A 15,881-nucleotide genomic window follows, 5' to 3' on the forward strand; every position below is an offset into this window, starting at 1 on the left:
TCCATTTCTGAAATCTTGTTTATCATTTGGATTTCTAATTGTTGTTCTTGTATGATTTCTAGTTGTGAATTTAGTTTGGCATTTTGTTCCTGCATTATTTTCCTGAATTCTTCCATTTTTTTTTGTTTGTATTCTCCATCAATTTGTCTGCCTTTTCCATATATTTGTCTTTTTTTTTTTCTTCATTTTTGTCTGTTTTTTGCTTCAACTCTTGAATAGCTCTGAATATTAGAGATTTGAATTCCCTATCAGGTAGTTCTAGTGCCTTTTATTCCACTGCAAAGTCATCTGGTACTTTATTTTTGATGCCTACTGGAACCATCCTGTCATATTTTTGTAAATGTGTTGATAGTGTCTGCTGTCTTCAGGGCATTCAGTAGTTATTTTCTTCATTTATTGTTTGTAGATTTGTTTGTTTCATCCTGCTTTTTTGTTTTCTTTGGTTATGTCTGAGCAGGCAGGCTGTGTGTACTTTGTTGTTTGCTCGTCTGTGGGCACGATATTTTTCACCTCCTTCTCCAATTGGCAGGGTCAGTCGCTCAGATATGGTACAGCAGTGCAGGTCTAGCTGACGTGCAGTTGCTAGGATGGGTTGTTTGTGGCAAGTACTAGGGTCAACATGGTGGGCCGGTAATCAGTGCAGGGCAGGTTCCAGTAGGCCGTGCCTGTGCTGCTTGGGGGTGTGATGTTCAGTGCATGGTGCAGGTAGGCAAGATGGAGGGGGGAGACTGTGATTTGTGGAGCTATGATGGGTATGGGAAAAAGGAGAGAGATGAGAGAGGAATGGGAGCCAAAAATACAAACAAACCAAGAAGAGCGCTAAGGGAGATTGATGTTGGAGTGGAGAGATGAGTGACTGAGAAATGGAGAAAAACAAAAAGGAGAAGAAGAAAAAAAATAAAACAAAAAATGAATAAATAAAAATTAAAAAGAAAAGCAAAGCCCCCAGGGATCCTACTGGTGCGGCTGTGAGGTCGAGGGAAGTTGCTCCCAGGCCATGAAGTACAGCTTGGCAAAAGGGGTAGAGGTGTCACTCAGTACCAGGTATTCAGGAGACAGAAAGAGAAGGTAAGTATAGAGAGACAAGAAACTGAGTAATGAAAGACAAAAGGGGAAAAAGATAGAAAAGAAATCAAAACAAACAAATTAAAAAAATAAGAACAAGAAAACCCCAATAAAAACAGGAAAAAAAACAAGAAAAAAATTGCCCTCAGGGATCCCTCTGGCATCTGCTCAAACTGCAGGGTTAGGTCTCAAGCTGCGCAGTACTGCATGGCTAGAATGGGCTCCCAATTCGATAAAAGAAAAGAAAACAAACGAAGGAACAATTCAAAACAAACAAACAAAAAAAGCCCCAGGATCCCACCAGCACAGCAGCACAGGCCGGGAAGCAGTCCCACACTCGAGGGGCGCTTCACAGACTCTCAGGAAGAAGCAAAGATGGCACACGCAGCCAGATATTTGAGAGAAACCAGAAGGAGGGGGTGAGAGGTATGGAAGAAATCAAAAGAAGTGGAAAAAAGCAACACCAGCAGCCAACAAATGGCACTCAGGAAGCCGGCAAGTAGGGATGGGCGGAATCCAAGCAACACTGGGGTGAAGCTTGTGCTTCCCGGCTAAGAGACTGACTGCAGGAAGCAGAGGAGGCTGAGCAGTGTGAAGAAGGATGGGGAGTGGGAAAGAGTATATTGCTGGTTACCAATTGTTCTGTCTCCTGCTGGAAGCTCCGTGAAGCTGCTTTCTCGTACCCCCTGTTCACCAATCTCCAATAGGAGTCCAAGATGGTGGATCCATGCTGCATTAGGTGATAGGGGACCTCTGCATGTATCTCTCCTCACTCTCTGTTCTCTGTCAGTTTCTTATTCCATTTGGTGCTTGGCTGAGTTCTTTATCTCTTCATTTGATGCTTAGGGTTTCAGGATCGATGTTTTCTCTGTTTGGCTTAATTTTTCAGATCTTTGCTGTGAAGGGACGGCGTGGTGCTTCTGTCTATAGTGCCATGTTGCCCAGAAGTCTCCAACTTTTTTTTTCAATAACTTATTTTTGTTGTTGAGAATATACACAGCAGAGCATTAACCAATTCAACAGTTTCTACATGTACAATTCAGTGTCATTGATTCCATAGATATATCAGACAAAATATATATATATATAATAACACAATATATACAAATTATGTTGTTGCTGTTAGGTGCCGTTGAGTAGGTTCTGACTCATAACAACTCTATGTACAACAGAACAAAACACTGCCCGGTCCTGTGCCATCCTCACAATCCTTGTTACACTTGAGCCCATTGTTGCAGCCAGTGTGTCAGTCCATGTCGTTGAGGATCTTCCTCTTTTTTGCTGACCCTCTACTTTACCAAGCATAATGACCTTTTCCAGGTACTGATCCTTCCTGATAACATGTCTAAAGTATGTGAGATGAAGTCTCTCCGTCCTCGCTTCTAATGAGCATTCTGGTTGTACTTTTTCCAAGCTGGACTTGTTTGTTCTTCTGGCAGTCATGGTATATTCAATATTCTTCATCAACACCATAATTCAAAGGCATCAATTCTTCTTTGGTCTTTCTTATTCATTGTCCAGCTTTCACATGCATATGAGGCAATTGAAAACATCATGGCTTGAGTCAGGGGCACCTTAGTCCTCAAAGTGACATCTTTGCTTTTCAACACTTTAAAGAGATCTTTTGCAGCAGATTTGCCCAATGCAATGCATCATTTGATTTCTTGACTGCTGCTTCAAGGGGTGTTGATAGTGAATCCAAGTAAAATGAAATCCTTGACAACTTTGTTCTTTTCTCCATTTATCATGATGTTTCTTACAGGTCCAGTTGTGAGGATTTTTGTTTTCTTTATGTTGAGGTGTAATCCATGCTGAAGGCTGCGGTCTTTGATCTTCATCAGTAAGTGCTTCAAGTCCTCTTCACTTTCAGCATGCAAGATTGTGTAATTATTACTTTAACATAAAATATGAAAAAATACGCTCATTTTAAATTATCTATTATTCTGTATTTTTTACTCTTCTGTTACATAAATACTATTTTTTAACCAAAATATCAATAAGACTAGTTAACAGAAGCAATTAGTAGTAATGAATAATAGGAGTAATTAAAAATAATGTCTGAGAAAAATATGACAATATTTTTATAATGTTTCTTTTGGTTCTCTGATACAGCAATTTATTTTAATTCTTGTGTCAATGAGTAAGAACGCATACTCTGTTAAAAATAAAAGCAAAGAGATTTATTGAAAGTTTAAGACAGTTTGGACATGTCTGGTCTCACAAAGTGAAACCAAACATTCCAAACTGGTGACGTTTCAAAGTCATTTTTATGAGGTAAAATACAAAATTGTGATTGGCAGTTGCAAGATTAGGTAAGCAGGAGGTGGGACAACTCGAAGCAGCTGGGTGGAAGGGGCTTTACAGTGTTTGGTTGGAAACACAAATGTGGCTATTTGGATTGGTTAGTTTAAATACATGACGTGGTCACAAGGTAATTATCTTAAAACATTTCCTGAGGACTGCTGAGGGGATCTCTGATAAGGGTCTTGTGTCAAGATCCTCCCTTAGGAACATTCTTTCCATATCTTTAGTTTAACCACAGAGAAAAATGTTTCCTTTGCTATGTACTTAGGTCTGACTAAGGTTTTGAAGGTTGCTGGGGAAATAAGCAAAATCTTAGATGGAATTGTGGCTCAGACCTGGGCTGATCATTCTGATATGAGTCAGGCACTTCAATTTTGGAACTCTCACACACTCATTTAAGTGTTTGTTGTATACTTAAACTTTTAAGCTATATTGTTATATATTCTTAAGACACACAAATGTAATACCTTTTAAAAGGAAAATATAAATGGATGGGACTAGTTAAATAAATATTAACCGCCCTAGGAGAAAATCACCACAAAGTTATAGTAAAGCAAAAAGAAACGTTTTATTTGGCATATATTCCAAGCAGCAAAAGTGGTAAATGGGCAAGCATGCTGCCAAAGCCATGTCTGTCGGAGTCCAAGGAATATTACAGAATAGGCGAAAGTGGGAAAATGGACAAGCATGCTGCCAGAGCCATGTCTGTCCAAGTCCAAGGAACATTACAGAATCTTCAGCATATATTAACATCACAAATGGGTAAAATCATTGAAAGCTTCACCTTTTCACAGATTGGTAAAAACTGCTAAATCACTGTGATTCTACGTTTTGAATTGTCTTTCTTAATAATCATTGGTACAGGTTTCAGTAAGGACAATCAGAAGGGCCTTCATTGATCCAACAAATCTTATTATTTATTAAATGCTAATAGAGAAAGTTAAGAGTAGAAAGTATGTGCATCCTTTGTTCTCTGTTTATGATTTCTTTATGTGAAAGTGTTAGGGGACCCTAGAGACTGAAGACACTCCATTGGTTATCAGGTCTCGTCTAGTCATCTCCCCCACCATGTCACTCACTTCCTCTAAGTTGTTTTGCAGACTCTGGACGGGTCCCAATCTAACCGGCTCAGAATGGTCAGACATGTGCAGAACAAAGATGACTGACAGACAACCCTGGGCCGCCATGTGTGCTCAATAATGCAAGAGAACTCATGTCAAGGAACAAAAAGACTCATGTCAAAGAACCAAAATTCACTGGACATATGTCATCTGCAGTAGCCAAGCCCATTTCAGAAGCAAAGAGTCCCTGGGCCACTTTCCTGCCAACTCTTAGCCCCCCACCTCATAATGAATAACTAATAGAAACTATGAATAGTTAGAACTTCCTGATCATGCCCACCGCCTTCCTCCACTCCTATATGAATATGTATGATTATAAAATGTGAATGCTTCCTCAAATCAAACTCAATCTGAGGTCGATACCTCTGAGTTCCCGCTTGTTAGCCTTCGAAATAAACTCTTTGTTCCTCTAAAAACAGCATCTGAGAGATTGGCTTCTTGCATGCTGGGCGCAGACACATTGGTCTGTTTGAAAAGTTTCCCTAAAAGATGTTTTCCAAGATTGTCCTAGCTATTGTCTTCATACCTCAGGGTCCAACTGATGTGTCCTTATGAGTAGTTGTAGGTCCTTGTGAGTCCAGCTCCAGCTGGGTCACATTCTTTATACTCAAGAACAGGAAATAATGGCTCCAATTTTAATCTACTGTTGTAGGGGAAAAACATCACAAAGTCTAGTAAGGCAAAAAGTAAGTTTTATTTGGCACATTTTCCAAAGGGCAGAAGTGGGAAGCTGACAACCATACTGCCAGAGCCATGTCTGCACAAATCCAAGGAAATATCACAGAACAGACAAAAGTGGGAAAACGGACAAGCATGCTGCTAGAGCCATGTCTGCCCGAGTCCAAAGAATATTACAGAACAGGCAAGAATGGGAAAATGGACAAGCATGCTGCCACGGCCATGTCTGTCCGAATCCAAAGAACATTACAGAATAGGCAAGAATGGGAAAATGGACAAGCATGCTGCCACAGCAATGTCTTCCCGAGTCCAAGGAAATATTACAGAATAGACAAGAATAGGAAAACAGACAAGCATGTTGCCACAGCCATGTCTGCCTGAGTCCAAAGACCATTACAGAATAGACAAAAGTGGGAAAACAGACAAGCATGCTGCCACAACCATGTCTGCCGGAGTCCAAAGAACAGTTACAGAGCCTTCAGTATATATTAACATTACAAATGGGCAAAACCATCAAAAGCTTAGCCTTTTCAGATTGGCTAGAAACTGTGATCCTACATTTTGAATTGTCTTTCTTAACAATCATTGGTACAGGCTTCAGTAATAACAGTCAGGAGGGTCTTTATTGGTCCAACAAATTTCTATTCACTAAATGCTAATAGAAAAAGATAAGAGTGGAAAGTCTTTTGTGTTGTGTTTGATAGGCTTTACGTGAAAGTTTCCCTAAAAGATATTTTCCAAGATTATCTTAGCTATTGTCTTTATACCTCAGGGCCCAGTTGATGTGTCCTAGTGAGTCCTTGTGAGCCCAGCCCCAGCTGGGTCACATTCTCTATGCTCAAGGACAGGGAATAATGACTCCAATATTATTTCCTAAGTCACTACTAAATCATAACCTGGGCAACAGTTCCAAAACTAACGTACCTGGCATGCCTAGGGTGGCTGGCTTAGGTGTAGGCCTGACTCTATTTTACGACTTCTGCTTCTGTATTCCTGAGAATGTAACCTTGACTTCTTCATATGCATATGGCCTTGGGCCTCTGACTGGGTGGAACTAGCGGACTAACTTCTTCCCATTCATATGCATATGACTTTGGGCCTCTAGTTGGGAGGAACCAGCAGACCTTGGTCCCCTATCAATCACCTTTAGCCCCCTTGCGAGGTCTCAATTATGTGAGTGTACCCAATCCCCTTAACCCACATATACTCTGTTTACCAGTCCCAACCAAATCCTGGGTTCGAGTTGTCCCACCTCCTGCTTACCTAATCTTGCAACTTCCTATTAGAATGTTGTATTTTTACCTCATAAATATGCCTCTGTGACTTCATTTTGGTACATTTGGTTTCACTTTGTGAGATCAGACGTGTTTGTGGTTCAAACTGTCCTGAACCTTCAATAAATCTGTTTTATTTTTTAACAGAGTACACATTCTTACTCTCTGACAAACCTATATTTAATGAAAAATACTGAAATGTTTCTTTCTGTCCCATGATATAGTAGGGTATTTTTACTGTCTGTTTCCTTTTCTAGTAATCCTTCTCTGAAATGCCCATAGCCTTTAGGTTATCTTCCTTTTCTTTGATTTGGTGGTAAAACTGAATACAGTCAAATGTAAAATTTAGTTTGACTTGCTGCTCTGCTCTTATCAAGCCCACGATACACCAATTCCTGGTGTCAGCCCTATGGGATGACATTAAACTAAACATCTTCTCAACAAAAGCATTTGTGCATGGAATACTTAGGACTTTACTAAGTAGTAACAGGAAGTTTTTAGACTTGTAGGAATTAGTTTCCAACTCTCCAAAAATGTCCATCCACTTTGTGTCTATAGGCTCGTGTTGGTTGACCAGCTATTTGTAAATCGGATCCTTTCCATCTATAAATTCATCATATGGTCTGTCTATCTAAAATGGCCTTCGTTTGGAGACACTCCAAAGTGTGTTGGATACCATGGTAAGTTAAATCTCTCTCAAGAAAAACGGTTTTAAAGTACAGATGTAATCTAACTTGTAAAATTGAAGTTGGATTCCAAATAAGTTACAGTTTTAGTAAAGAATTGAGAAAGTCTTATTTAACTTGGCTGCATTTTTCTGGTGGCTTTTTTTTGAGTTCTGAAGCAGTCTTATTTCCATAAAATACTATATGAGTTTATGTCAGAACCAACAAACAGCATCAAACAACTCAAGTGCAGCCAGTTCATCCTTTTTTATGTTCCTGTGGCCTCTTCAGTTTTGAAGAAACAGCATATATATTTTCCATTCTCATCCTCAATGTATTTAAAGATTAGAACATCCTTCTTATCCTACACTTTGAAAATATAATTTTATAGACAACATTTTGGCATCTTTTCTAAGGCCAGCAACAATGATAGCCATCTTGCTGTCACATGTCTAAGAAGGCTATCTCCTCCATTTCTACCAAATCAAATATCTCACTAAGTGATTCTGCAGGTTTTTGTTTGTTTTTTGGTTTTTAGTTTTATTTTGTTTTTGATTTTGCAGTTTTGAGGAAGCTGAAAAGTGACCAAAACGTTCATTATGAAAGCCTCAATCTTTTAGGTGAGCAAACCATACATTTAGTGGGAGGGATCTTTTCATTGTCTTTGGTAAGAAGTATAGAAACTGAATGGAATTTGCCAAAATATACATTTGTATCATCTGCCAAATATGCACAATTTGTATTTGGATAAGACAGCAATTTTTTTGTTTTATGTTTTCTGCAGTGTCATTAAAATCTTCATATAAATCAAGAAGATGATTTGAAACTCCATTTTTCAAATTGAAGTACGTAAGAGCTAGGAGGGACATTTTTTGTTGTTGCTGCTGTGATTTGATTCATCACTTGATATACTGTAGAAAGCATGACTATTGGTAAGATCTGACAGAATCATTGTAAGAGACCAGTACATTTGTCATCAAAATTTGCCCTTTTCTTCTCCTACAGGACACTTCAGTTTTAACCCCTGAATCAGGAAATGTAAGTTCAACTCAGTTTCATAGAGCAATCAAGGGAAAGATGGCTGTGAATATGCATATTTGTTGTTGTGGCATTCCCAAACTAATTCAGCAGCCACTACTTTCAAATGAGCATTAGGGAAAACAAAACTTTTCCTTGATTTAGAAGTGCTTGCCTGTTTTATACTGGACTTGTAAGATTCTGTTTCCATATGTGCTTTCACACCCCTTTCTCCACCATGCCCAATTCCAAATTCTTTTCTGCATATTGTGTAGTATGTCTGTTTTGGTTACATACCTCCCTAATCAGTTACGTAAGCAGCCCTAGTAGCACAATGGTTAAGCTCTAGGCTGCTCATCGAAAGGTCTACAGTTAGAACCCAACAGACGTTCCAAGGGAGGAAAGAGCTGGCAATCTGCTCCCATAAAGATTACAGCCTAGGAAACCCTATAGGGGCTACTCTGTCATATAGGGTTGCTATGAGTCAGAATCAACTTGACCACACACAACGACAATCAGTTACATGTGTCCTTCCCATTTGTTATTCAAATACTGCACTCATTTAGCTTTCTATTTCAGTGATGTCTGGGTCATGCTTGTGTTGGTATTGTAGTTGTTTTTATTTTCATTATCTTGAACTCTTTGAAAATCTGGTCACAACAGTCACAATGTTAAAAATTAAACTCTCACTATCTCAATACACTCTTAGTCATGCAACAATGGATAATCCGTCGGTGGGAACTGCAAATTATGGTTGCCAACGTCAGCAGCCAGGGACCATGGAAAACGGATAGTCTATGACATATCGATTTGACCCTAAAAACAACGTTGCTTTCACTCCTATTTTTTGGCCACTGTGTCCCACAATCTTCTGCAACCCGTTGCTGAAAACCGAGACTTTTTGTATCCTGTTGAGGGGTTTCCTGAAATGTAGACCTTTCAGCACTGAAACCAAACCTGGACAGTTAGTGAAAGCGGCAGTTTCAAATGTCTCCGGTAGGAGCTATATATTGGTGCAACTTTTCTGGACAGCAACGTGAATTTCAAAAGTCTTTAAACATGTTACATCTTTGAACTAGTAATTCCACTTCTGGGAAATTTATCTTAAGGAAATAAATAAAAACGTTCATAAGCATTTATGTTTATGAATAGTCAACTGAGTTTTATTTATAATATTAAAAAATTGAAAGTAGTTTCAACTTTCAACAATAGGGAAATAGTTAAATAAACTGTGATATAGTTTTACAATGGGATACAGTCATTAAACAGTCATTAAAATTCATGTTTTTTGAGGAATATTTAATGGAATGGCAAATACTGACCTAATAGTCACTCTAAAAATCAGTTTATAATGTGATCCTATTTTTAACCTAAAATATGCATGCATACACACGTAAATATATATGCAGTAAATGAAAAGAAAAACTAGAAAGAAATCCATTAGAATGTTACATTTGAGCAGAGGATCATGGCTTGTTTAAATTTTTTTATTCTACTTTCCATATTTTCTAATTTTCTGTAATGACCAAGATTTTTTCTGGTGATTTTTTAAATAATCATATACGACATTTTAATAATGTCTGGATATTGCACAATTGTCAACCATGAATATGAGTTTTCTTGAATTAGAATGGGTCATGATTTAAGAAAATGACTCTGCCATTGTAGACTAGTATGGGATGTTGACGTTGAAGTCAACCATGGGAAAAAGGAGACTCAACAAACAGATTTGTCTAAGACCTAGAGAAAAAAAAAAAACCAAACCCGTAGCCGTCAAGTCAATTCCAACTCATAGCAACCTTATGTGTTACAGAGTAGAACTGAGTTCCATAGGATTTCCTTGGCTGCAAATCTTTATGGAAGCCTTTCTTCTGCAGTGCAGCTGGATGGGTTTGAACCTCCAACCCTTAGGTTAGTAGATGACCACAACTAGTTTATGCCACCCAGGGACCTTAAGATCTAGGGAAACCAAAAGACTCATTGCTGTCGAGTTGATTCCAACTCACAGCGACCCTACAGGACAGAGTAGAATTGCCCCACGGGGTTTCCAAGGCTGTGATCTTTATGGGTAGCCCTGGTGACACAGTGGTTAAGAGCTAGACTGCTAACCAAAAGGTTGGAAGTTTGAACCCACCAGCCGCTCTTTGGAAACCCTATGGGACAGTTCTACTCTCCCCTACAGGGTTGCTATTAGTCAGAATCAACTCAGTGGCAGCCGGGCTTGGTTTTTGGTTTTAATCTTTCTGGAAGCAGACTGCCACATCTTTATCCCTTGGAGCTGCTGGTGGGTTCGAACAGCTGACCTTTTGGTTAGCAGCCGAGCACTTAACCACTGCACCGCCAGAACTCCTTAGGATCTAGGGAAAACCAAAAACCAAACCAAACTCATTGCCATGAAGTCAATTTTGACTAATAGTGACCCTATAGGACAGAGTAGAACTGCCCCTGTAGGGCTTCCAAGTCTGTAATATTTATGGAAGCAGACTGCCACATCTTTCTCCTGGGGAGCTGCTGGTGGATTTGAACTGCGGACCTTTCGGTTAACAGTCAAGTGCTAAACCACTGCACTACCATGCATGTTTTAGGTTAAAAATAGGATCACATTATAAACTGATTTTTAGAGTGACTATTAGGTCAGTATTTGCCATTCCATTAAATATTCCTCAAAAAAACATGAATTTTAATGACTGTATCCCATTGTAAAACTATATCACAGTTTATTTAACTATTTCCCTATTGTTGAAAGTTGAAACTACTTTCAATTTTTTAATATTATAAATAAAACTCAGTTGACTATTCATAAACATAAACGCTTGGGGAGGGGTGGGAAACACAAACCAAATCCATTGCCGTTCAGTCAATTCCGACTGACAGCGACTGTACAGGATAGAGTAAGACAGAGTAGAACTGCCCCATAGGGTTTCCAAGGAGCGGCTGGTGGATTTGAACTGCCGACATTTTGATTAGCAGCTGAGCTCTTAACCACTACGCCACCAGGGCTCCAGATCTAGAGAAAAGGGTCTTAAGTTACTATCAGGATATTACTACATATTGTTTATAATTATGATTTATATAACTGTTTAAGTTAAATATAGAGTATATTGTACATAGTCTCACTCTATAGTGTAGATTCACTTATTCTTAATGTATCCTTTAGTTATCTTTAAAGTCTTTAGTTAAAGAATCCCTTCAGGTGTCACACTAGATAGATTTGTCAACTGAATGGACTTCAGCTGACAACTGCAGAAGGGATGTAGGTGCCTGAAGTGAGCTGATGTGGTAAGTAGCACCCACTCCTACTAAAATAGAACTTTTGGCTTAGTCCTGCCTGAGTCTATTACACTAGCGTGACCAAGGCAAGGAGGGAGAAGATGATTAACCTCAGGTATGTTGCAAGGGCTTTAATGAAAGAGCAAGGCCCTCACAGATTAGTGATACAGACATTATACAGGTAGTCCCTAAGGTATTCGATTTACCACCAACTGCACTTACCAACTTCCTTTGTTTTTTGTTGTACATTTTATCATTAGTAATACGTACTACGTACAATGTTGCAGCACGTAATTTGCTGATGTTGTCATTCTCAGATGTAATGTTTACAGTCCCTAAAGACAGATAAGATAGAAATTCTAAAGATACCAATAATAAAAGGCAATAATAAGGAAAACTAAGAAAAGTAAGTTATTCAACTTTCAAGAGAACGGTCTTATGTCATTGGAAAAAAACTCCATTGTAAACTGGGGACTACCTGTACAGTGAAACCTGTGAGAGCCAGAACTTAGTGGGACTGCCTTGTTTTTTCAGGTCTCACAAGTTCTCCACCTTTGACAGGGTGCAGTCTTAACCACTTTTCTTTTACTGTTTTAGTGGAAAATACTGTATTTGACTTTTCCTCCCCTGACAGTTTTCTGCCTCACACAGGTTCCTACTTTCTCATGTTTTACTGTATTGAAGACCTATATAAATGTTGAATCCTTGTCACATGTAACTTTCTTTCCCACTCCACAGTCCAACATTTGTTGGTTTAACTTTGAAATCTCATTCTCGCTCTGACAGTAAAAGTAATTTTGATTTCCTACTTGGGTTCCACATGCCATGTGTGATATAAGGGGGAAAAGCAAGATGAGGAGGGAGAAAATAAGGAACAGAAATCATGATATTGAAATGAGAAGAATTTTGGTTTTTGCAGAGTCTACCGGGGTACCCTATAACTCCACCTCAGGTTCCTGAGACACACAAAAAAAGTACATTGTGTTGAACCAACCAAAACCCACCCCCAAAGACTTTCCCCTGGTGAGGTTATTCCAGATTTCCCTCTTCCTTGTTGTTCTTCCTTGTTGTTTCCAGTCTCTCTCGCTCAGAAGAATAAGTGGAAAGTTGACCCACAAGGCACCAAGAGTCAGAGGGGAGACTGGGCTTAGAACTGCAAGATGGATGCTAAAGGGGGCAAAAACTGAGAAGGCTAGAACCTATCAAAGTAGAAGCAGGTGGCAAGAACCAAGAGGAAAGAAGTAATCAATTATTGCTAGTCTGGGACCATGGAGGAGACCAGAGGATGTGAAATTACAATCACAGCCAAGGGGTGACCGACCAGGTCACAGCAAGTCAGAAAATGGTTCTCCGTCCAGGATGTTATCAGTAAACCATAAACAGGATCATGGTTCCAGGAAGTTATGAGGGTGAGTGAAGGTGTGTTTGTGACCTGATTTTGAGACAAGGCTTGTTTGCATCAGGAGGCACCTCTTTTGTAAATCCTTCGGGGTAGGAACTGGTGTGAATTGGGCCTACATGAGGCAAACACAGAAAAGGAGAAGCTAGCTGAGGTTCAAGAACCTAAGAACTCTGTGGTTGCAGGTGAATCGACAGGAAGGTTTTACCAGGTGTGAGAAAGCAGAGGTGACAACAGTGCCTCTCATTACTGGCTGCACCCTAGACTCACCTAGGGAGCTCTAAAAAAATTCCAATGTCCAGCCACACCCCAGACCAATTAAATATGAATTTCTGGGGGTTGGGCCAGGCATTGGTATGTTTTAAAATCTCCCCAGGTGATTTAGCATGCAGCTAGGACTGCAAACCCCTGGGTTTCAGGTAGTTTCTCACAACTGATCCCTGAAAGATTACTTCTAATAGATTTATTTTCTAGTGAGCAGCTAGAAATTGCAAAACAACATTAACAATTAAATTAAAAACATTGCTATTGTTAGGTGCCATGGAGTCAGTTCTGACTCATACTGACACTACGTACAACAGAAATAAAAACATGCTTTACATAAATAATGTTTAAAAAACATTTAAACGAAATAAATGTGTGTGTGTGTTTTATTTTTTTGGACTTTAGATGAAGGTTTACAGAACAAATAGTTTCCCATTAAACAGTACACATATTGTTTTATGACAGTGGTTAACAGCCCCACAACATGTCAACACTGTGCCTTCTCAACCTTGGGTTCCCTAATACAAGCTTTCCTGTCCCCTCCTGACTTCTACTCCTTGTCCCTGGACTGTTATGCCCCATTAGTCTCGTTTTCTTTTACGGGGCTGCCTAATCTATGGCTGATTGGTGAACCTCAGGAGTGACTTAATTACTGAGCTAAAAGGGTGTCCGGGGCCATACTCTCGGGATTTCTCCATTCTCTGTCAGGCCAGTAAGTCTGGTATTCTTTTGTGAGTTAGAATTTTGTTCTACATTTTTCTCCGGCTCTGTCCGGGACCCTCTGTTGTGATAGCTGTCAGAGCAGTCAGTGATGGTAGCCAGGCACCATCTGGTTGTACTGGACTCAGTCTGGTAGAGGCCATGGTAGTTGTGGTCCATTAGTCCTTTGGACTAATCTTTCTCTTGTATCTTGTTTTCTTCATTCTCCCTTGCTCCCGAAGGGGGAGACCAGTGGAATATCTTAGATGGCTGCTCACAGGCTTTTAAGATCACAGACTCTACTCACCAAGGTAGAAAGTAGAACATTTTCTTTATAAACTGTGTTATGCCAATTGAGCTAGATGTTCCCTGAGACCATGGTCCCCAGAGGCCTCCGCCCAGCATTTTGGTCCCTCAGGGAGTTTGGATATGTCTATGGAGCTTCCATGACCTTTCCTTGCACAAGTTGTGCTGGCTTCCCCAGTATTGTGTACTGTCTTACCCTTCACCAAAGTTATTACTTATCTATTGTCTGTTTAGTAGTTCCCCTCCACCCCTCCAATCCCTTGGAACCAACAAAGATTGTTACTTTTTGTGTGTAAACTTTTTCCTGAGTTTCTACAGTAGTGGTCTCATACAATATTTGTCCTTTTGTGATTGACTTATTTCACTCAGCATAATGTCCTCCAGTTTCATCCATGTTATGAGATTCTTCACAGATTCATCATTGTTCTTTCTTGTTGCATAGTACTCCATTGTGTGTATGTACCATAGTTTGTTTATCCATTCATCTGTTGATGGGCATCTAGGTTGTTTCCAACTTTTTGCTATTGTGAGCAATGCTGCAATGAACATGGGTGTGCATATGTCTATTTGTGTGATGGCTCTTATTTCTCTAGGATGTATTCCTAGGAGAGGGATTGCTGGATCCTATGGTATTTCTATGTCTAGCTTTCTAAGGAAGTGCCATATCATTTTCCAAAATGGTTGTATCATTTTGCATTTCCACCAGCAGTGCATAAGAGTTCCGATCTCCCCACAGCCACTCCAACATTTGTTATTTCCAGTTTTTTTTGATTCCTGCCAATAATGCCTGGGTGAGATGGTATCTCATTGTGGTTTTAATTTGCTTTTCTCTAATGGCTAGTGAACTCGAGCATTTCCTCATGTGTCCGTTGGATGCTTGAATGTCTTCTTTGGTGAAGTGTCTCTTCATTTCCTTTGCTCATTTTTTAATTGGATTACTTGTCTTTTTGTTGTAAAGGTGTTGGATTTTCTTGTAGATTTTAGAGATTAGACCTTTGTCTGACTTGTAATGTCCAAAAATTTTTTCCCAGTCTATAGGTTCTCTTTTTATTCTTTTGGTGAAGTCTTTTGATGAGCATAAGTGTTTAATTTTTTAGAAGATCCCAGTTATCTAGCTTATCTTCTGGAGTTTGTGTGTTGTTGGTTATGGTTTGTATCCTGTTAATGCCGTGTATTAGGGCCACTAGCCTTGATCCTATTTTTTCTTCTATGAACTTTAAAGTTTTTGGCATTATATTTAGGTCTTTGATCAATTTTGAATTAGTTTTTTGTATATGGTGTGAGGTATGGGTCCTGTTTCATATTTTTGCAGATGAACATCCACTTTTGCCAGCACCATGTGTTAAAAAGACTGTCTTTTCCCCATTTGATGGACTTTGGGCCCTTGTCGAAGATCAGGTGACCACAGATGGATGGATTTACATCTGGATTCTCAATTCTGTTTCATCGATCAATGTATCTGTCATTGTACCAGTACCAGGCTCTTTTGACTACCGTAGCTGTATAGCAGGTTCTGAGATCAGGTAGTGTGAGTCCTCTTACTTTATTCTTCTTCTTCAATAGTGCTTTACTTATTTGGGGCTTCTTCCCTTTCCATATAAAGCTAATGATTAGTTTTTCCATCTCTTTAAAGAATGTTGGTGGTATTTGGATCAGGATTGCATTGTATTTGTAAATTGCTTTGGGTAGAATTGTCATTTTCACAATGTTGAGTCTACCTATCCAAGAGCATGGTATGTTTTTCCATTTATGTAGATCCCTTTGGGTTTCTTGCAGTAGTGTTTTGTAGTTTTCTTTGTATAGGTCTTTTGCATCCCTG

At 39.3% G+C, this 15,881-nt stretch overlaps 1 long non-coding RNA gene across 1 annotated transcript; it reads left to right on the plus strand.

Moving 5' to 3' along the window:
- The first annotated feature begins 7,075 nt into the window (after positions 1-7,075).
- On the plus strand, positions 7,076-8,134 carry LOC111821577 (uncharacterized). Its single transcript, XR_002824949.1, has 4 exons — positions 7,076-7,122; positions 7,671-7,727; positions 7,892-7,952; positions 8,113-8,134. It is a non-coding gene; the product is annotated as an uncharacterized LOC111821577 (long non-coding RNA).
- The last annotated feature ends 7,747 nt before the right edge of the window (positions 8,135-15,881 follow it).

This window comes from Trichechus manatus, unplaced genomic scaffold, assembly GCF_000243295.1.
Source record: "Trichechus manatus latirostris isolate Lorelei unplaced genomic scaffold, TriManLat1.0 scaffold00091, whole genome shotgun sequence".
In the NCBI taxonomy this organism is placed as follows: domain Eukaryota; kingdom Metazoa; phylum Chordata; class Mammalia; order Sirenia; family Trichechidae; genus Trichechus; species Trichechus manatus.